The sequence below is a fragment of the Emydura macquarii genome, unplaced genomic scaffold (genome assembly GCF_026122565.2).
Source record: "Emydura macquarii macquarii isolate MOO-44397 ecotype Brisbane River unplaced genomic scaffold, CSIRO-AGI_Emac_v2 contig_1254, whole genome shotgun sequence".
NCBI lineage: Eukaryota > Metazoa > Chordata > Testudines > Chelidae > Emydura > Emydura macquarii.
This window is the reverse complement of record NW_027131391.1, coordinates 4,849,258-4,872,377: the sequence shown is the minus strand read 5'-3', so window position 1 is coordinate 4,872,377 and position 23,120 is coordinate 4,849,258. Positions and strand designations below refer to the sequence as shown.

Sequence of the window (23,120 nt, the reverse complement as noted above, 5' to 3'; positions counted from 1 at the left end):
CAGGATTGCATTTCCAGTTGAACCATGGGATCTACAGGCATGAACCAAAGCACAATGTTTGGAGAAAGTATGTATTGAAGTCCAAGTTGCAACTTTGCAAATCTCAACACTTGGTACATCCTCGAATAATGCCACAGAGATAGACTGAGACCTTGGCCTGGTCTACACTTACCTTAAAATTCAGTAGCAGTTGACGGGAGTTGCAGAAGCTACGCAAAGTAGCTTGTGTAACTCCCGTCAACTTCTTAACTTCTGTTGTGCGCAGCGTCTTCACTGCGCTGCACCACTTGAGTAGTTGTTTTAACAGGTCGACTTCTGGATTGATTGAGTGCGTCTTCACTGACCGCTCAATCAATCCGGATAGATCTATCTGACGGCAGCAAATTTGCCGCTGTCAGTGAAGACATACATACCCTTTGTAGAACGGGCTAGCTCTCTAGAAGGAAGATGGAGGATGGCAGACTGATAGGTGGATCTCTGCATGTATTATCTCATGGCTGAGTGTCTTTGGTAGAATTATGAATCCTTTGTATTTGTTCTCAATTGAGACAAACAATCATGGACACTTCCTAAATGGTTTAGATCAGTCTAGATAGACGGTATGGAAGGCAGTCTCCTGCCTACTCTAATGCAGTTTCAGGAAAAAACTGGAAGATGAGTGATCTGGTTAGTATGAAAATTCAGAAGTCACTTTAGGAAGAAACTTAGGATATGGCTATAACAAAACCTTTTCTCTGAAAAATACTGAAAACGCAGGATCTGCCATTAAAGCCCCCAATTCTCTGACACTTCAGGCAGAAGTGATGGCCCCCAAGAAAGTTGTCTTTGTGGACAGGTGAAGCAAAGAAACCCTGTAACGATGTTCTTGCCAAAAGCTGACCTTCAGTTATGATGACCTTAAACTGCTTGCAGTGCATTTCTGTTTAAAGCTGTTGAGTTTATTGTAATTAGCGTAGCCATATTTTGACATCAGCGCTTGGTGATTAGTGATTCTGAATTCTAAAGTCACTAAGGAGTAACTCTTGCTATTGAAGATACTGAGTTGCTTCTGGTCTTTGTTTGAAAAGGTAGACTTTGAATGATATTGTCTACCATGCTCATTAACTGTTACTATCACCAAGGAATTCGGTAATGGGTGTGAAAATAAAAATTCTGAGTTCTTGGCTGGAACATAGTATTTTCCATGAGCATGCTTACAGATAGGTATTCTGTAGCTGGCATCTGCTCAATGGTTTTAGCAGACTTCAACAAAGTATCATTCACAGGAAGGGCCACACATGCAGAACCTGTAGTGTGTAAACTGTCTAGGAGTTTAGGATCAGAGTCCTGGGCCTGCACTAAAGTCATTTGAAGCATATCTACAATGAGCTTCATTAGCTCCTCAAATCATCTAAAATCATCTGCTATGGATGCTGATGGAAGCATTACAGCCTTCTCTGGTAATAATGAAGAAATGTTTGTGTGACGGGTTACCTCTTTGGTTACCCTTGCCTCCTACTCTGCAAAAGTCTACTCTGATGGCTCAGGTTGATAAGGAGGGAGCAATGGGTCAAGTGAATGACTCTCCCTATTCTTCTTATGAGGCAGACTCAGAGCCCTTAAAAATTGTTGTCAGTAAAGAGTGCAGGGATCACAATAAGATTGCTGGGGTGAGGAGGGATGATAAGCACAGAAGGAGGTATCCATTGCTGGTCACATCAGTGGTATAGGAGTCAAAGTGATCTGTCCCAAAGAAACACTCTCTCTGTGTCTAGGTAGGAGAGTAGTGTCTTGTAGAGTAGACAGGGATCCCTCCACAGAAGTCTAAGCCAGAAAAAATCATTCTCAACATATTTAGACAATATTATAATTGTTCACCCTGAATGGTCACCCTGATGTAGGAGGTTTCAATGAGAAATGTACAGCTATTCACCCAAATCACCTTGGAACTAACAACTGAATGGTACTGGTAGGTAACAAAGAGATCCCTTGAAAATCTAAACTCCTACAATATCGATGGTACATAAGCAGAAGTTGAACGAGATTCTGTGGAAACAGTCATTACCAAGACAGGTGCCTGTCTACAGTGTGTTGGTGCTGGTGCTGCAGATTTTGAACATTTTATGTATGTATGTCCAGGTATAGTAATCTAGGACATCCATATAGCTTCCAAAGGTACAGAACCATGCGATGATGTACATTTCTCTGAAGTAGAACATCTGCTAGAACGGACATGACTATCCAATGCTAAAATAAATTTCAGTACTGAAACCAGTTTAGCAGCAAAATGGCTTTTAAATGAAATTATAGATGACCTCGTGGTACTAGAGTCACTCAGAGCCTCTCTGAGGACCTGAGGTTTCCGGAACATTCATTTAGATCGGTGACCAAGATCACTTAGTAGGAGACTTAACACTCCTGCTACTCTTGTTGGTATAGACAGTATTGCTGTGTAAGGCTCTCAGAACTGTGGATGCAGAGGTAGATGTTGTATCCCTCTAGGTGCTCAGTGACTGCAGCTAAGTCCCTTGAGGTTCTCACTGACCAGGACCCAGAGGCAGACGGGGCAAGATATGTGTTCAGCTGGTGTACAGAGGTGCTATCTGAGCTTGGGTCAGAGGCCAGTTTCAGAACTTATTCTATCAGCAGCAATCTAAACTTTATTTTTCTGTTTTTACAAGATCTGCTTTTAAAGGAGATGCAGATCTTACACCTACCCTGCATGTGGATGTCTCCCAAGCAACCCAGGCACCGAAAGTTGCCCTCACTGACTGGGATACCTTCCCAGCAGGATAAATAATACTTAAAGCTGTGGGATCCTGGCATAACCCAGAGATGTTGATGTCCAGAATGACCCCTCAAACAGGGAAAGAAAAAAGGAGGGGGGGGGGGGGGGAAAAAAACAGAACCAGCAAAACTAAACACTGTGAACAAAACTAATGAAATAAAATTATTATATCTGAAGCTAACCATGCCTAAAAATGAAGTGGGCACATTTGATGCTCTGTCTCGGGCCGAAGGGCAGCTGAGAAAGAACTGAGTGTGGTTCAGTCTATATATCCTTGGTACAGGGTATGAGGCTATTTGGAGTCCATGCATGGACCAAACAGGCACTGCTACCAAAAAATCTACCAATGATGCATGGAGAGCACTCACACGTGAAGTGGAGCACCCAGAAGGACACTACTTGATGAACTGCTATTACTTTTTCCCCCCACTCTTTCTTCTGCATACCTTTTGCTACCAATGAAATTATGGGGAGAAATTAAAGTAAGTTCTAGTTCTGGAACTGGTTGCAATAATGCATCCACTGATATAACTTGGATATATTAATTTTGTCTTTAAAAGAGCTTTGTTTCACAGTTACGTTTGGATGCCAATATATCCACAAATTTCCAAATCCTGAGTATATGAATTTGAAAGACCAAGTTATCTAGCTGATTCATGTCCTTTCTGCCCAATTAATATGCACTAATCATTTACATATTTGCTTTTGTATGGTGATCGTTAACAATTGAGAAGTGTCAAAATACTATGGTAAAGTTTTGTGTGCCCTTGAGGTGCATATTTTTCTCTGCCTGCTGTGTGAAAATTAAGGCCTGTGTGCAGACTAATAGGCCTTACTCTTCTATTTATATATACCATTGTGTTGTCCGCTATTAAGATACATTATTTTGCACCACGTCTTTCAGGTGAGTGCCAATCAATATGACCTTAATTCTCTGTGACAGAGAATTTCCCTTCTATTATCTCAGAACCTAAATAAGACTACCTCACAGACTCACATCATCAATGTTCTGTTCAACCTTACAATTTGTTGATTTTGTACAAACTTCTTTGTTTATTGTTTCAAAATAAAGAGGTCTATATCAGGAATTTTCACCTTGATTTTTATATTGTATACTACATTTGAATTTAGAGATGATAGGAACATGTGCATTGTACTCATCTCGAACAGAATTCAGGTGAGCGCCTCAAGTTTTGTTAGTGGAAGGACTGATTGGAACAGTCACTTCTACATTTTTCTCCTTTACAATTATGGTCCCATTTTCCCCTTCCAAATCCAGAATCTCTTCTTGGATTTCTTCCTCTGTTCTAAGACCTACAACTCTCTAATTTGGTTTTCTACATAAGGTAGAAATTAAGTTCTCTTTTCAGAGACTTTGATTATTGCTTTTTTCAAAATTCTGAATACATGAATTAAGTGACAGGAGGATTTGGTTGGAAATCCACTTTCCAAATATGGATTCATAGTTGTCTTCTGGTTATTGAACTGGTTACCATGGACCTGGCTGGAAATTTTAAAGAGTGTACCAGGAAGTTCCATATAAAAGGGGGCAACGAATGCAATCTTTTATTATGCGAATTTAAAATAAAATTTTACATACTCTTCTATGGTGATTACACACAAGGTTTTATGCAATTCAGAAAGAAAACTCAAACTTGGATGCAGCAATAACATCTCTGAAGGTTTAAAATAATTCCTGCTGAAAAAGAGCTCTTTCCAGAAGGGCAGATTCTTGCCAAGTAAAGAGTAATAAAGCTGTCATAGTAACGCTAACATTATCAGTTGCATCTGTATATTTTGCAAGAACTATTTTAGCATGGACACTTGAAATATAATATACCACATTTATGTATTTCTTTCATATATATGTGTACGTACACACACACACACACACAAAGTCACAACATGCTCGTATTACAAAAGCTGATTCTCATTTACCTCATCACTTTGTCTCTGATTCCAGTTTTTAGGATTCTTGTGCCTGTTTCTCTACTCTATAGAGTTTCATTCTTTTTGTAAAGTTAAAATTCCTTCCTGTTCATTAGATCTTTAACATTCAGCTTTATTTCTATCCAAATCAGTTCTCTTTGAGAAGACTGAATGGCAACTTACTGCATAACCAAAATGGATTTGCAATTCAACAGAACTATAGGCAATTGTGGGTAAATCATTGCGGCAATAAAACCTTTAGCAAAAGATGCAATGAAAACATCAGAGATGGTACTTATGCTTTTATAGCTGAGAAAGGTCTAATGAAGTACAAAAATAGCCTCTTTTTCCAAGTATTTATCAGAAGCTTTTATGATGGTCAGACAGGACAACAAAAATTAAAGAATACCACCATCCAGTCTCTTAATGCTTTCACTCGCTGCAGCTAATGGACCCATCTGCTGACATTCTTTCTGCCTCTGTACCTTCAGAGTAGTACTCTTGGCTATGATGTTCAATAGCAGAAATGAAACAGAAACAAACTAAATATTTACAAGGGCTCTGTAAATACAGCATCTGTCTGCAAGTAAGACCACATACTTTTTCTGTTTCTATGACCCAATATCATCTGTTTTTGTTGTGTAACACACAAAAAGTAACCATCAAAACAAATCTGGGTAAAAAATCCTGCAGTCCTTTCTCAGCCATAACGATCAATGAAAGGAATGAAGAGTTTAAGTCCTCATATAGAATAAACTAATTTATTTTTGTACAGTTGCACATACATGGCAAAAAGCAAAAGACCTAAAATGATAGAAGTGTAATATAGTTGCTAAAATTGCAAGCCACTTATAAAAAAACAAGCTAATGAATAAAGGGATGGATGGATGTGAAGGAATACACAATGCACATATATACAATTTATTTTCATTCTGAAATCAAAATCCATTTGCAATCTCAAAATTACAAGATTTGTGCTCTGAAACAACTACTGATGTGTCATTAAATTTAAGCAGTTTCTCTTCGGAGGCTTTGTTATGGCAGTCAGGATGGCTAATCTGAAAAATAAAAGGCATCCTGCTATAGCCTCATTATATATTAAATAATGCTTAGAAAAAAATTGAAAAGCAGTGAAGTGTATATCTACATACTTCTTCATAATTTCAGTGGCCCAACAACTTTTGCAGGCTAGTATGAACTTCATCTCCTACCTTCCTTAAATAACCAACAGGAAAAAAAAGTCTATTCTTCTCAATTTTGAACTGAATTGTCTGCAGTTTTGTTGAACAGCCCAGCTATTTTGCAGATCCATAGGCTCTTCGGATTTGTCACAGCTTTGAAGACAGTATTTCTATATACATACTTTAGACACAAATAAACCAGACACTCAAATGACACTAACAGAATCAAAACAAGGAGGAGTATTCTGTAGCAAAAAAAAAAAAAAAAAAAGTTGTGCATGTTTCCTGCTGTATGGACATCAGAATGTGTTCCCTAGCATAAAACTACCATAAGGCGCTTTCATTTCTAAAACCTTTCATATAACCTCATATAACCTTATTTCTTTTATTTACCTAAATGTTTTCATGTAATCTATTACATCAACAAATATAATCAAAACTTGTGTTGACATGTTACACTATGGTTACCTTTTAATTTTTTACTCAGTATATATATCCACAGTTATAAAAAACTGACAAAGCATTAAAGAATACTTACTGACGGAAGCAGCATCACTGGGTACAAAGTTCTAAAACTTAAAAATGCCAAGGATCCAACTTAAATAGTAACTACAGCATCAACTTCTGCCAATAAGATCTTACCATATATACAACAAAAAATTAAACCATTTCTTGCTTCAATCTGCTCTTTTAGCGAGGACCCAGTTAAAAACCAATTCTGTGCCCAACTGCACAGATTTCATAGAACGACCACAGACAACAGTTCTGTCACAATATGTGCTGCAAAACATACCAAAATGAGTTTGCAATACCTGTGCAAATTTAAAAAAAAAAAAAAAAGGGGGGGGGGGAGGGAGGAGGAAAACCATGTTCCCAGTATATCCACATGCCCCTAAAATTGTTCAATTCTTGAGAGGTTTTTATTTTTTTCTCTAAGCAGAATCCTGGATTGCGTTGTTCAGGTTCATTTAAAAAGGAAGTAATTAGACTTAATACACAATTAACATTTCATAGTATTTCTTGTTCTTATTATTTTCCCAAGGAGAAGGCAAGTTCAATTATATCACATGGTCAAGAAAATAAGTGCGCAAGAGAAAGCAAGCAATAATGGAAGATGTGTGGAAGGGCTGAAGAGTTTACATTTTCCTTCCATGTTGGACTTATACTTTCTTCCCCCAAGACCTGGCATCATAAACAATATTCTTTCAGCTCAGGAAAGAATTTCCTTTGAAGACTTGACTTGTGAGGTTACTGGTAAGATACACACGGAGCTTCTTTCCCTACTCTCAACGCCCTGTTTGCGGAGCATTCTACCTTCATAGCATTCCCAATCCAGAGAGCAAGGACTGGTGACAGAAACTGAACTTCAGTTTTTTGCATGACAGTGCAGGATGTTACTATTAGGCCACTGGATTGAATTGCAAAGTAATGTTTTATCATAATTATAGTACAACTATTACCTCATTTCTTCTAGCATTACACTGCGTTTTCTTAACATCTTAAACTTTCACAATCTTTCAAATACTTAAATAGTAGCATGAATACTTGCTAAAACAAAACATTTATTTTAAAACACTAGCCAAAACAATTGACTCTCATTTGGAGAGGAAAAGGAGAAAAACTGTTTGATTTAAAAAAAAAAAAAATTTGTTTACCCACAAAAAAAAAAGTTGCCATGTATGGGTATTACAAGTTTAATGCTTGCTTCCAAAAGTGGATGCTAATTACTTTTACTCATATATGATAATACGCATAGATATTACATGTTCCTCTTCCTCAGCTGTCTTAAAGGAAAATCTGTCACCATCATTCCCTCTATATACAGATCTGACTGACTTCACTGTACTGAAGCTGAACTTGGCTTTAAAGGTTAGAAAGGGAACAGAGACACCCAGTAACCTATGTGCATGAATGAGGAAGAGCCTAGAGCAGTGAGGCTTAATAGACAGCCCGTGGGCCAAACATGGCCCGCGAAGGCTTCCTGTGTGGCCGCCAGCTCACCTTAAAAAATGTTTATACTTAAATTCATGAATAGTGATGCACTGCCTATGATTTGCCTAGGACTTCCTTACTAAGTAACTTACTGGCAGTGCTTAATTTGCAATGAAAGAGATGCAGGAGCACAAGCCCTGTCACAAATTAGGTTTACTGGATCTTAATTTCTCACCATAGCATCAGCTATGATTGAGCTAGGATGCAACCCATTTTTTTTTATTAGTGATGGAAATGGAGCCAAAAATGAATGTAAGTGGGAGCAAACGTCACAAAGTCAACAGAGAAAACTGAGTTTTCAAACCCAAACTAGACAGCAGATTTTCTTTTTATTACACTACCTCATTTGAACACAAAACCTGTGTGTTTAATATGCCAAACTACTGTATCCACCTGTAAGGTCATCAATGTGAGGTGCCACTTTGAATCAAAGCACAGGAACTTCAATGCAGCCTACCCTCCTGACAGTGTTGCAAGACATGACAAAACTGAAAATCTGAAATCTTGGTATCACATTTTAAATGTCATTCTTACAACAACAGTGACATAGGAAAAAACAACAGCTGCTTCTCTTCGGATAATGTTGGTACTAGCTAAAAAGAAAAAAGCCTTTCCTGGATGCCAAGTTTGTAAAAGAGTGCACCCTGGACATGCTGGTGGAGCTTTTTGCCGGAGATAAAAACAAAAATGACATTGTGAGCTGTGTGAAGCAAGTTCCCCATCTGATTCCACAGCAGTGGGAAGATTGGAAGTAATTTACAAGGACGGTTTGTCAGCATTGCTGTCCAATTTAAAAAATTGGAAATACATGTCACTTGCAGTGGACGAATCAAGCAATTTAAGTGACACTGCCCAGCTAACACTGGTTGTTACAGTTTATGATGGTGAAATTTTCAAGGAAGAATTTTTGTACTTCATACCATTAGAAACCTACACCACTGGAGATCATTTTTGAAAAAAGTAAAAGGTTTTTTTGAAAAAAATTATTTAGATTTGCAGAAAATAAATCTGCTTGTTACAGATGGAGATCCCCCTCCATGAAAGAGGAGAGCTTTGGTTCCTGTGCAGAAGAGAGACACGTCATTCACTTCACTGCATCATTCACCAGACTGTTCTCAGTGGTAATTTGTCTGGGGACTTGAGAAAAACAATGGACATTGTGATGAGATTACTGAACTACATAATGCTCAACTTCTAGCTTGCAACATCGTCTTTTTAAAACTCTTTCACAATAACTTTTCAGCTGACTACAATGATTTGTTGCAGCACGATGATGTTCACTGGTTAAGTAGGGCACATGTTAGAGAGGTTTTGTGAGCTTCAAAAAGAAATAGAATTTCTTTCAAACCACAAGACCAACAAGGCTTGCGAGTTCCTGGAATGTATGAAGGATGTCCCTTCTATGTCACAGGTAGCTTTTCTGTGAGATATTACTGATCACTTGAATTCCCTCAACTTGCAGCTCCAAGGATGTGGAAGCAGTGTCAGAGATCAATTCAAAACAAGCATGTGTCTTTCAAAGGAGTCTTGAAATCTTTCAGGCAGACTTAACAGGAAAGATGTTGCACTTCCCCACATTGTGTGTTGTTGCTACATATGAAACTTCAATGATGACTATGAAAGAATTCCTAAACAATCTGATCAAAAATTTTAAAACGCAATTTGAGAATTTTAAAATTCCAAAGGATTTGCTTTTATTTGTTTGTGATCCATTTGTAGTCTCTGCTGATGGACCTTGCCGTTCTGAAGCAAAGAACATTCTTGACGCAATTGATGAAGGTGCCTTTCAATTAGAAATTGTTAGGCTCCAGAGCTCAGATGTCTTGAAGGCAAAATTCAGAAAGGTTAGACTTTGTGACTTCTGCACTCAATATGCTGACCAATTTCAAAAAAGCCAGAATCCAGCCATCTAACTGAATGATGTTTATGTACTTCTGCAAATCTGGGTTTTCTACCGTGAACATTATAAAAAACCCACATCACAATCACCTGACAGATGAGCATCTTCACACTGTGCATGCGCCTTACTTTGACCTTCTACAAACCACTCTTCACAAAGCTTATCAGTATCACCTCTCCCATTAGCAATTGCCACAAACACAGGTAATAAGGTTGATTTATAAATTTTGCTGAAAGATAAAAACACTAATAATAGGTTGCAATGAAGGTCTTTATTTATTGGAAGCTGAAGTTTTGATTATTTGGAGTTTTTTAAATTTTGTCAGCCTTCTGCACAAATGGCCTGCCTCTTGTCATAAAATTCTCAAATTGGCCCGCGGATAGATCTAATTGAGAATCACTGGCCTAGTGCACTAAATAGAGGGAAAAAATTTAAATGCCTATAGATTTACACAACTTTCTCAAATTTGGGTGGCAAAAGGAGAGAGCAACAAGTATAATAATTCACTAAACTAAATTTGAACAGGAACAGCAGCAGCAGCCACCTTTCACATCTCTAAGCAGCCATCTCTTGCTAAGTCTAAAAGAAGAAACGGCTACCACGTGTGAAGACAAAGAAACTACTTCTCTAGTCTGTGATAATGATTCTGGGACTCATGAATGCAAGCTTTTCTAGTGATTATGTTCCAAGGGCAGTATCTCCTTGTGACCAGTGTGTCCCAGCAAGTGAAAGCCCAGAACAAAAAGTAGTAGTACTCTCACTCAATAATACACTATTGAACGTAGTATTTTTACACACTCGGATGATGTGGGAAAAAACAAATATCACACCTTCTACAATGAACTTCATGCCCTGGGGGAACAGCCCTCTTTGTTAACTGACACTCCTCCAAACTCCAAAGCAGACCATGAAAAGATGACAACTAATGTTTGAAACTTTTAAAAATCCAGTTATGTATGTGGCAATTCAAACACTACTTTCTCTGTATGCTTCAGGCTGCATCACTAGTATTGTGTTGGATTCAGGAGATGATGTTACCCATAACTGGCTAGATTTTTTTTTTTTTTTTTTAAAGTATGTAGACACCTAGAGGGATTTCAAAAATTCCTTTTTTGAAAATCCTACTAGATGTCTATCTGCTTCTTTAGGTAAAACACCTTTAAAAATCTGTCCGAATGTGCTTATCTATGAAGATTCTAATTAAACGTGGCTACTCCTTTGTCACTACAGCAGAAAGAGAAAGTGTCCATGACATCAAGGAAAAGCTATGTTACATGGCATCGGACTTTGAGAATGAAATGGCTACAACTACCTCTTCATCCTCCCTAGAAAAGAGTTACATGTCACCAGGTGGACATTAGTAATAAGCATTCCTGTCCTCCCGAAACTCTTCCAGATCTCTTTTACTGGTATGAGATGAAATCAGACAGAATTCATGAAACAACCTGCAACAACATAATGAAAGGAGATACTGACATTAAGAAACACCCGTATGCAAATAATATCCTTTCTGGAGGAACTACTATGTATCATGGCATACTGGACAAAATGAAGGAAGAGATTACTACTATAACCCCCAACCCAATGAAAATCAAAACTATTGCTCCACCAAAACTTTAATACTCTGGCTTCCTCATTTACTTCCCAACAGACATGGTTCAGAAAACAAGAATATGATGAAGCTGGATCATTTATAGTCATGACAAATGTTTTTTAACTGTGCAATATTATATAAAGGTATATAGCCTATACTTATTACAACTTACTTTTCCAGAAAAAAATAGTTTTTCATGACTAAACACAAACTTAAAGGTTTATATTTTCATATTTTAATTATAACACATTTATAATATTCATTAATAATAAAATTATATTTTCCTTTTCAACATATAAAGGCATTAGGATTTATATCATACTAATGTAGTGTGATATTCCATACATTTATATATTACATAGAGAGCTCATACTACTATCACCCTAACACTACATTAACCGAAATGCACGACAGAAATATGATTACGCATCACACACGTATATATAAAAGCACATATTAGAGATATTATTTAAATAGTGTCACAATTTAGCATGGCATGCTACAAGATAAATAAGACGCACTCAAAAAAAAAAAAATGCCCCAAAGAGTTTACACTGTACATCAGACAAGCATAGAAAATAAAGATAACAGACAAACAAAGAGTTAGGGAAGGGATGGACAAGGTTTAAAACAAATAAAGAATATATTAATCATATTATATAGTGAGAACACTGTAAATTCTGATTATGACTTATATGATGTGTCTATTCACAAAAATACAATGTTTATACAAGTATACATTATTATTATTATTATTATTATTTTTATTTTTATTGACAAAGTCCTGGCTGGGAAGGTTTAGTTGTAGTTAGTCCTGCTTTGAGCAGGGAGTTGGACTAGATGACCTCCTGAGTTCCCTTCCAACCCTAATCTTCTATGATTCTATATTCATAGATATGACATTAAAAATACAGTCACAAAATTATGACTAAGAATATATAGCAAAAATACAATCCTCTCATTCACTGGATTAAAAGTGTTTTGTATAACATTTTTTCAAGTTTACGTTTCGAAAGCATTTACACTTTACAGACTGCTTTAAATTTCTTGAAAATGTTTACTTACTTTCCCCTTTACTATTGTGATTACAGCCACTTGAAACACTTCAGTATCATACACAGTACAATGCCAGTGCTAAAATGAACATAACATTTAAACTGAAGAGAAAAAACTGATTTAAAAACAAATCAAAAGACATTTACAGAACCACACTTTATTTTATTCAAGCAATAATATTAAAGAACAGTTATAAACAAAAAATATACTAAGCCAAACCAAGATATATTAAAATGAGGAGATTTATATCCTTTCAATATAGAAATAAAGCAATTCAGTTTATTTGTTACCCAAATGCAACAACTTCCATTTTCTTTTCGAGACAACACACATTGAAAGACAAATATTTACTACTACCCTCTAGTGCATTAGGCACTGTTTAGTGCGCTTCTGTAAAACCAATAACCTGCTGAACCAGCCAATGTTTACAACAAAAATGTGCTTTTTACATCAGACAGTTTGTGCTAACTCTACAATATTTATAGTCCAGTACACACTGTACTTTCTGGTACTTGCCAGAAATGCAGTACTCAAAGTATTTTTCTGTTTGTTAACATTATTTCTTTCAAGACCTAAGAACTGTCAGACTGTTTCAATGTTCTCTTCACAAATGTTTAATAAAAGACTGTCTTCCCCCACCAATGATAGCAGACAAAAATCTAATTTGAATATAAAATTACCAATAATATCCAAAATATTTAAAGACATCACAAAGTCTGATTATCATAATTTTAATCAATATAAATGACGTTTACATCACCAGCAAAAAGCCTGCCATAACTGTATTTTTAGTGGATCAAATTCAGGGTGTGATAAAGTTAATCTTTCTCATCTAAAGGCCAATAGTACAGGCCTCTTGCCTTCTCCCAGCACTGTGGCTACTCCATCTTATGGGCTGGAATAACATCCAAAAACTCTTTACACTATTTACAAGGTATGGCAGAGCCACTGAATCCAACAAGTATATCCACTGGCTCCTGCCCATGGCCTTTGCAAGGCCAGAGACCCACCCACTCTGCAGACACTACCCGGTTACCACAGCCCATGCAATTCCAACCTCAGGTTTAAGGGATATTTTCCAGAAAGGGAACAAAGACAACACAGGCACAAAACTATAGAAAAAATGTTAAAGGAAGCAAAAGAGTAACATGGTGCCTCCTACAAAGTGGGGGAAAGAGGGAGTGAAGGGGGACAGGACGGATCAGCCAAAAATTTAAGAGACTTGGGAAACAAACCAGCAACACATTCTACCACACTGTGCCCTCTGAAATGCATGAAACTCATTTGTCAGAGCACTCTGGGACAGGGCTTTTACAAGGCGTAAAATGCTAAATGTCTTTGTAAATCTTATAAATGCTCCTTCCACACAGGTAAAAAACTCTGTTAACCTAGTATGTGCTTAAGATGACTGTGCCCTTATCTTATATAACCATTACATCTTGGCCTCATAATAGTGCAGTGCACTACGATGGTGACATATCTACGGCTTTCAAACACTTGGCAAAGCTTCTGGTAAATATGAACTCTCATCACATGCAGTAAAAGCACCGGCATCTACACAATGAGAAAGTTTAGCATATGGCCCTAATAGGATAGCCAGCTGTAGCAGAGATGCCATAATCAAAATGATAGTATGTTAAGTAGCAAGAAATATCATTTAATTTCTGTGAGCGGTGCAGCAAACAATGAGAAAAACTTCTTGCCAGCTTCAGATTAAGAAACAGTAGGAAAGCAGAGCAGTTCCCAAGCCTGAGAGTGCAGCAGATTCTCTTGATAAAGGAGGGAGGGGGGATGGTAGTCCGAATCATGGACAGCCTATACATTTTCAATCAAAAAAAAAAAAAAAACAGATTACAAACTCCAGCATCCTGCTTTCATTTTTTTAAACATTACAAAATTATTCCTTGTAACAAAATATTAGTAACCAAGTTACACGTACCAACAGGCCTTTATAATGTAACATTTGAAATAACGTAAATGTATTCAACACTGGGAAGTCCACAATAATTAAACTCAAAAACAATATTTAGTAATTCTCAAATGGCGCCTTTAGTTTACATGCAAAAGAAGTGTGGCCAATATTACATCAGTGTAAATTTAACATTACCTGATGTATACTTAACTTTGCTATAAAATAACCTGTCTAGGTTTGCTGTTTTAAAACTTCTTTCTCTGCTTCAATCTAAATTCTACTTTCCTTTAGGTACATTCTCAAGGGAAAGCTCTAAACTCAGTATTTACATAATCTGCTTCCTTATTCCCATCTAAATATATGAACTGAGATTTGAAAATTGCAATGCAGTCAAAGCACTTTTTTCCTAGAATAGCAGAGGTTAGAGTTTTCAGACTGCTTTTATCAAACCAGTTACCAGGGAGAAATTGTAGGCATAATTATTTAATCCCATTAAAACAAAGAAATGATGACAGAAAACTATACAGCTCAGCAATTTGAGCAATAAAGTGTTTCTAAACTAATGTAGTAACAAATCTTGCAGTCTTGACCAGTTTGCAGATCCTTCTACATTCCTGTACTGTTTAGCCAGCTAAAGCAGCATCATATTTCCCCATACTGAGTTTTATAAAAAGTTTCCCATCCTAGATAACGAATAGACACCATAATTTCCTGCTGCATCAACACCACAAGTCTCTGGCTTTCAGTCAACTAATCCTGAGTTAATTAAGCCAAAACAACTAAATTTAGGTGAAAATCTAAAATAAAAACAGCTGTTTCTTTCAATATATCTTTTAAATAAGACACTACAGTGTAAGACTGTTTCTCAGTTTGATTGTCTCATTTACAAGTAGTATATATAACCTTCCTTCAGATCTTGTATTTTCCCCTATTTTCAATTCAGGAATTTATTTCTAACTTTTATTCAGTGCATTATGTTCATTATATAGTAAAGTAAAAACAAAAAGTTAACTGAACTGACTCACTAAAAGAAAACTGAATACAAATCTTTCCAAGAGACTATAATCACAGGTTTGCCAATACTTTGATTCTGAAAGGAGAACCATCGGTATTCACTGATAAACGCCATATACCAAAAATGTGAATGCATGTAGTGGGGAGAGATTGAGGACTGCATTCATTTATTTTCCCATTTTAATCCAAAACACACAAACTCAATCAGGTAAAGAAAGCATTATCTTTTTAAAAAAAAAAAAAAAAAAAAAAAAAAAAAACTTACATTATGTATACCTTATGGAAATCTGTATCCTTTGTTTCTGAGCATATTGAGAATATAGCACTACATCCAATCAAGTAATTTCCAAAGTTGGCAAGAAGAAATCTCCCATGGAAAATGTTTTTGGTAATATCTACCATTTGGCTCTTGCTACATTCCAAGATCAAAATTTGCTTTTCTGAATTATCTTTTAGTTATGTGGTAAATTTCAACCCTGAAAATGATCATTTAGAAGTAGCCAGAGAGAAATCAAAGTACATCAAGCAGAAAGAAATCTTGCATAGGCAATGAGGCCCAGTCCCAGTCAGCTCTTAAGTTTAAAAAGAACAGAGTTAATCTGTAACTCTTGTTTTCTAAGCATATTATATATATATCATATCAATGGCTCACTACTCAAGTCCATGCTTCAAGGACAAGACCAGGCAAGAACTATCATACTATTAAAAATTTGACTCATCCAGAGGGAAGGAGTCAAGCACCCCTCTATTATAGGAAAGTAAGGTGGATACATCCAGCATTTCAAGGTTTATTCCTTTTTAAAGTGAGAAATGGTAATTATCAGGCAGGCAAGGAATTTTTCTTCCCACTTGCCATGTCTCTCTCTCACTCACCCTCCAGTCCTAGCTCCTAATATAAGCAAATGAAAAATATCCAGTGAAGTATTCCTGAACCCTTTCAAAATCAGAGGGTGAGATCTGAGCATGATTGACAATTACATTTGATTTGGATTTTCAGACAAATTACAATTTTTTTTCCTCCAAAGATGCTCACTTCAGTTGATTCCTGTTATTAGAAACTAAAAATCTCAAGAATATTTCCAATACTGTTCAGTGGAAAGAGTATAATCTGGGACCCAGGAGTATTGCGTTCTATTCCAGCTCTGTCACTAATCTGCTGTATGACCTTGGACAAGTCACTTCACTTCTCTTTGCCTCAATTTCCATTCTTATCCTATGCCTTGTCTATTCAAATTGTAAACTCTTCTGTGCAGTCTAACACAATGAGGCCAAAATCTCAGTTGAGAGCCTTAGACATTATCATAACAAAAATTAATAAAATAGTAATCTGAAACAGGCAAAATGAAGGCTAGCCTGCCTTAAGGTGAAGACCAGCTACAATATATGGTTTTAGATTTTTAGTCTGTTCAGATTGTTTGTTTAAACTTTCCACTTTATATTAATTTTTTTAAAATGTGTCAATCTTTTTTCACATTGCTGAGGAAGAGTCTCCACGAGATCACTAACACCAAGTCTAATGTCACTATCTACATAGCATAATATATCAATTACAAATTAAATAAAAAGACAAGATCCCATCCGTGAAAAACTTACAAGCTAACTGTGAGTATGTCTACACTAGAAACGTAAGTTGACCTATATTAGGTCGACTTACAGCCTCCGCAATAATTTCTGCAGTGATACATGTCCACACTAAACTCCTTGGGTCAGTGGTGCATGTCCTCATCAGGAGCATTTCTATGCACCTTAGAGGGACAGTGTGAGGAGCTGAGAGCCAGTCTCGCAGCTCCCTACTGGGAGCCTGACTTCCCCACAGGCTTCCAGTGGGTTGCTTCTCACCCTTCTGCTCCTCATTCCCTGCCGGAAGTGGGGTCTAGCCACCCAGGCTTCTTGCCCTGCCTCCCAGCTGGGTGCAAGGACCAGCCACTGACCTCTCCAGGAGAGCAGAGGACAGCTTAGCTCTAGCTGCCTGGCTTTCTTGTCAATTTAATTGCTCCTGCCAATAGTTGATGTAAGGGACACATAACTACACCAATATAGCCTTACACCTCTCATGGAGGTGGAGTTTTATGTCGGTGTAGTAGGACACTTACATCAGTGGGAGGAAGGCTGTAGTGTAGACACCAACATAATTAGGTTGACATAAGTTGCCTTATGCTGACCTAACTGTGCAGTGTAGACCAGCCCTCAGAGAAATATAATACATTACATGAACGTTTAAAGGCAGGAAGGCTTGGAGACATCACTGAAGAGAAAAGCAACAAAGGAGAGTTTCACAACAGAACCCTGTAACGGTACTGGGATCCCACAGGTCCCAAAGGACCCGCTGCCATAACAGCAGGAATGTGTAAAATGTACTTTGTTGAGGGCCAGATTGGGAGAGCAAAAGAAACAGACTGAAGTAATTTGCAGGAAAACACAATCTCTTGTCAGTTTGACAAACAGAATTTCAGCAATGTAAAGCAAGTTTTTTCTTTTTTTTTTGTTGTTGTTGTTGTTGTTAAATAGAGGGTTTAATACTTAAACTTGAGAGGGATAGAAAGAGATTTGATGTCTATTGTAACAGGAGTTACAAGTAGTTGTTTCATGGTTTAAGCAAGATTTCTTTTATTCTTTTAGTGGTAAAAATTGTTTCTGAATTCCATATATGATATGTTTATAAACTGAATTCAGACAATTATCACTAAAAGATTAAAACAAATCTTGCTTAAACTATGTAAAAATACTTACTTTTTATATATATATATATATATATATATATATATAACCAACAGTTTATTCGTTTATAGTAGCAGGGAGGAATCGGTCTCTCTTGTAGGATTTGCTGGATCTAAGGTTTTTGTGGGTGGAAGTGGGATAAAAATGCAAGAAACAATGCAGGAGCTGGTAGGAGCAGGTATTGTGGGACAAGACGGAAGTGGAATTTAAAAAGATAGTTTGCACAGGGGTCTACTTCATAAGTGATATTTAAGGAACTATTTGACTAAGAGTGTCCATTTAGTTAAATGGGCTGAATTTTGCCCTACATTATTTGAATATCTAATGTGTATTACAAGGAAAATAGACATTTATTCCTTGTGCAGCTGCTACACAAGCAAAAACACTAATAATTAATATTCTGAAGATTAAAAAATTAGAATTTTATTTCCTAATAAAAGCACATGCGGATATCCGTGTCAAAGAAAATTATGCGCTTGCCAAAAGCAAAAACAGTTTACAAGGGATCAAAGTGAAAATGTTATCCAAATAATGTCATTTCATCTTACCATTTAGTCTGTTGCCATGTTACTGAAAGTAGCCAGTAATTCATTCAGGACTTCAGGGTGGAAGATCCAAAACTCAATGAAAGCTGTCAATCTGAATCTACAGAAGAACACTCATGGCCTTCACATTGAGATAGTTTCAGTCAAGCAACCTCTAGCTAATCATTTCAATATAGCTGTACTGTGTTGCACTAGCAATTTATAATGCATGTTAGGACAGCCAAGGTCATTTAACCTATGAGGCACTAATGAATTTCTATATAAGCATTTTTCATGAATACCATCAAACTTTACTTTGCACTAGTAAAAAGATAGGTAACAATCAATCTTCCATGGCCATTTACAGTAAAACAAAACTTGTGGCTTTTTTACTCAACTTCATTACAAAAACAATTACAGACAAATAATCTATTAGCTACATCAAAGATATCTTTAGAAAACAAAAAACAAAAATAATTGTTTTAAAGAGATCTAGAGGTCAAAACTAAATATGGACCACATTTCACTTGACAGTTTACTCTAAAATTTAAAATAAATTACTAGCAATCATTTAAGACACAAATTTACAGAGCAATATTTATTACTGCAACCCTCCGCAACAAAATGATTAAATTATACACAGCATAACAGTATTACTGAATAACATTATGAACCTAGCTTTTTAGTTCATAGAGCCATTCAAAGGGTCACTTGTAGAGAACAAGAATTAACTTCTCTCTGCTCTCAGAGTCTTTGGATATAAAAGTTATGCATCCTCTTCTATCTCCAGGCTTCAAGTTTTGTACAGATTGCACAAAGCTTGGAATCTAACTCCATAACAAAAGTGCATCCATACTTCTCCAGCTCTTCTACTTGCATGCAAACATTGCACCACAACCTTTGCAAAAATATCAGAATATAAAGCTACACAATATTGCCCTCAAAAAAGAAAAACTGGGGGATTAGAATTGATAACTAAAGCAGTCTAAACTGCCACTTTCTCTCAAAAGAATTGAAAACCAGGGCAATTCCACAAAATATGACAGTGTCTTTCCATCCACGTCTCCAGCATAAGAGAATCTACTAATTTAGCTCTGTATAGATGTTTAGATTTTTTTCTACACTTATAGAAAATACATTTTATTTTTTAGAATGGGTTAAATAAAAAAATGGAATAGAAGTCCAATATTCTTATAGTTCTTCTGCAATAAATGAATCAGCATGATACTTTTCATCTTAAAGGGTTATTAAAATGTTGTATTACCTAGTTTACATTCCCTTTTAAACCTGTTTTTTCCACTCTCTTTTTGCAAGGAACAATTGTTTTGTGGCGTATGTTTTCTGTATTCTGGCAATTGCTCACGATTCCCCTCACCAGAGATTTTCATAGTCAACATCTGTTTTAGTCTACAAAACAATTATTTAGGTCAGTTTTACACAGCTAATCTTATCTAAAAATTAATGTAGATTCATAGAGCTGAATGTCGGAATGGACCATGTAGTCTCAGCTCCTATATATCTAGTGTTCCTTGTTCTCAGTTTTTACTGATTTTCACCAATATATTACTTTTTTTTTTTAATTAAAAGAATTCAGTTTTTACTGATTTACATCTGTTTATCATTCCACGCAATTTTTTTTCAGGTCAAATGCACTGACAGAATAAAGGAGCATCTCGAAAGCAAGTGACACAAGAAGCTTAAAAAAGAAAGTGCGCTTCGCGATAAACAATATCAGAGCTTTCACTAGGGCTTTAAGGAAAGAGAAGACAGCACAATTGTGTTAATGAATTTGTGCATGCTCTTTGTTTCACTGGACAACTGCTGTTAATTGCAGAGGGGCATATTGTTGACTGTGTGTGACAATACTGTACAGCAGCAAAAACCCTTCCTAATATAGACGTCACTCGTAAGTATCTGAAAAAAAGTGATGCTTTAGTATCTGAACTGATGGAATAAATTGATGAAAATATGGTGTCTAGTCTCCTTTTTTACGTTTTCTGATGCTTTGGACCATCCGATTGTTGGCCTTTTGTTTTTGTGTTTTAATTTCATAGTGAATAAACCTGCATTGTTTTGTGCTCATGTGACATTCATCCCCTCTGCTGACACCCCGTTTTGTTGATGCAGCAATAACTGACATGTTTGAGATGCGCCAATTTAGGAAAAATAAGACCACAACTAACACAGATGCTGCTTCCTACATGGCTACGTTTGCACAGGAGATTAAACTCAATCAGAAACCAAAGGTGCTATGTATCACCTGTCCTCATCTGGTTAAAGATGCACTATCTGCAGCTACTGCTACAGAAGAGATGAAAGATGCGAAATCTTGCATAATTGGATTCGAGGCCATTTTCAAGCACACAAACAAGTTGAAGGCTTTGTTTTACATAGCGCAAGACTAGTGCAGTGCTGAATGCTGATTACCTACCCCTGTTGTGCCACATGGGTGGATAAGCTTGTACTTCACTTCCTATCAAGTAAATAACGCGTGGGCTGTGCTAATGCGTCTCCTAGATCATCCTGAGTTTGTTAGTTCTAAAGCAGAAACTCTGAAGAGACTGGCAAATAACCAAAATGAATCTGTGTACCAGATCTGTGCGCCAGAATCTGTGCACCAAGGTAACCTTTGCTGTTATCACTGGAGTTCTCTCTGACTACTGCCAACATGTTTGCCAACACAGATGTTGACCGGATCCTAACAACCAAAAATTTCAGCTGAACTGAGCACAAAAGTGGAGGAGAAACATATAGCGAGAAAACGCAGCTGTTTCTGGAAATCCTGCTCCGGAATGCAAGAAAACCAAAAAATCATTCAAAATTTTCAACACAGTGCTCAGCAAGAAACAGGAGACTACCATCGTCCGTAATCTGAACCCTGAAGTGTTTGGTGACAAAAAAAGTCTTTTTGTGATGTCATCCAGGAATTGCACCCCTTCCTCAAGGTGAATTTTGCAGCAGACTACAACCACTATAGCAGAGTGTTTCAACCATTTGCTACAAAGATGAAATTTAAAATCTGCATGGGAATTTACTACTTTCATGAATATGACTAACCCTGACAACATGAAACTAGATGTGCTAGATTTCTAGAACAGTCATCAAGACATACTTCCCAACAAGGGACTAGGAATCTGGAGATATGAGTTCTACTCAATCCATGTCTGTTTTGACCTACCATTTCAGCCTTTTGGGGGATTGTCTGCATGGTTTTATATACCATGTAATACTACCGTCTCCTTGAACATTCACACCCTCTTTCACTATGCCCCCTCTTCCACAGAGAACAATTATAGGCAGTAGTCAGCATGGGTCATTCTAGCAACATGGCAAAACCACTGTAGTTGGCACTTCTTATTATTGTAATCACAAACTGCACTTTCAGCCTTCCACAGATGCTGTTATTGTTTAGCCTATTCAGTTCTTGCACCTACAATATGGCACAGGCACCTCATTTGACATGTTTGCAGATTTTGCTCCAGATGTTTTGTCAGTACCTATGTTGCACAACTGTAAAGTGATGTGAGTACAATGAGCGCTCTACCTCAGTATGGTAGATGTGTTTTTACTAAACTCACTTAAATAAGACTGACCAACATGAAGACTGTAAAGTGGTGCCACCATTCCTTGCTCTAAACTGAGCCAACAACCTTCAATACTACCTTAAAATAAAGAAGTTGAGCTTTTCCCATTTAAAGCAGGGATTCAACCACTATGAAGAACTGTACGTTCCTCTAGCTTAATGGGAGGGACTTAACTTTTTCCTCTGAAATGGCCAATGCCAGGTTGTGCACCTGTCTTCATGAAAATTAAGTCTAATTCAGGAATAAGAGAAAGAAGTAGGAGATTTAGTAATATATTGTTAAAAGACAAAGACTTTGTGAATAAAATGGAAACCCATATTGATAATTATATAAAGCATATCCCTTACAGGATATATCCCCAGGAACTATGTGGAAGGCCTCTAAAGCAGTAATAAGAGATATTTATTGCATGGGGGGAGATACAAGCTAACACAGGTAGACCTTGAGGAACAAATGTAGAGTTTGCAGAAGTAATGTTACTTGACTAATAATGCAGGCTTGCTCCAAGAGATTAAGAATGCAAAAAGAGCAGCACTGAGAATAGAAAAAAAATCCAGATGGCTCTCTCATTTGTCAAACAAAGTTTTTATGAATGGGAGAAAAAAAAAATCTGTCAAATTACTAGCCAGAATGATTTCCAAAAGAAGATTCAGAACAGCTATACCATACCTTAAGAAAAATGGAATACTATAAACAAAACTCTAGCAGAATAATTCTGAGATGTATACACTATCAATATGTAAACATAGAAGAAATGGAGCTAGTTATGTTGCAGGATTTTAAAATGCCCAGACTAACACATAATGAAAGATCAGTACTAAACAGCCAGTAACATAGGAAGAAATAGCTCACCAATCCAGAACCCTCTGACCCCTTCAGGACAATATTCTCCACAATTTCTCTCGCTGGATTCTACTTTCTGATAGAACAGAAGAGATTCCTTGTATAG

The 23,120-nt window shown here is 36.7% G+C and overlaps 1 protein-coding gene and 1 pseudogene across 4 annotated transcripts in view; one reads left to right on the top strand and one right to left on the bottom strand.

Annotated features, from left to right (window-relative positions):
* Positions 1-11,419, top strand: part of LOC137154539 (actin, alpha cardiac muscle 1-like) — a 39,006-nt pseudogene extending 27,587 nt beyond the window's left edge.
* The window catches only part of MED13L (mediator complex subunit 13L), a 361,336-nt gene that overhangs the window by 282,898 nt on the left and 55,318 nt on the right, over positions 1-23,120 (bottom strand). The window lies entirely within an intron of this gene.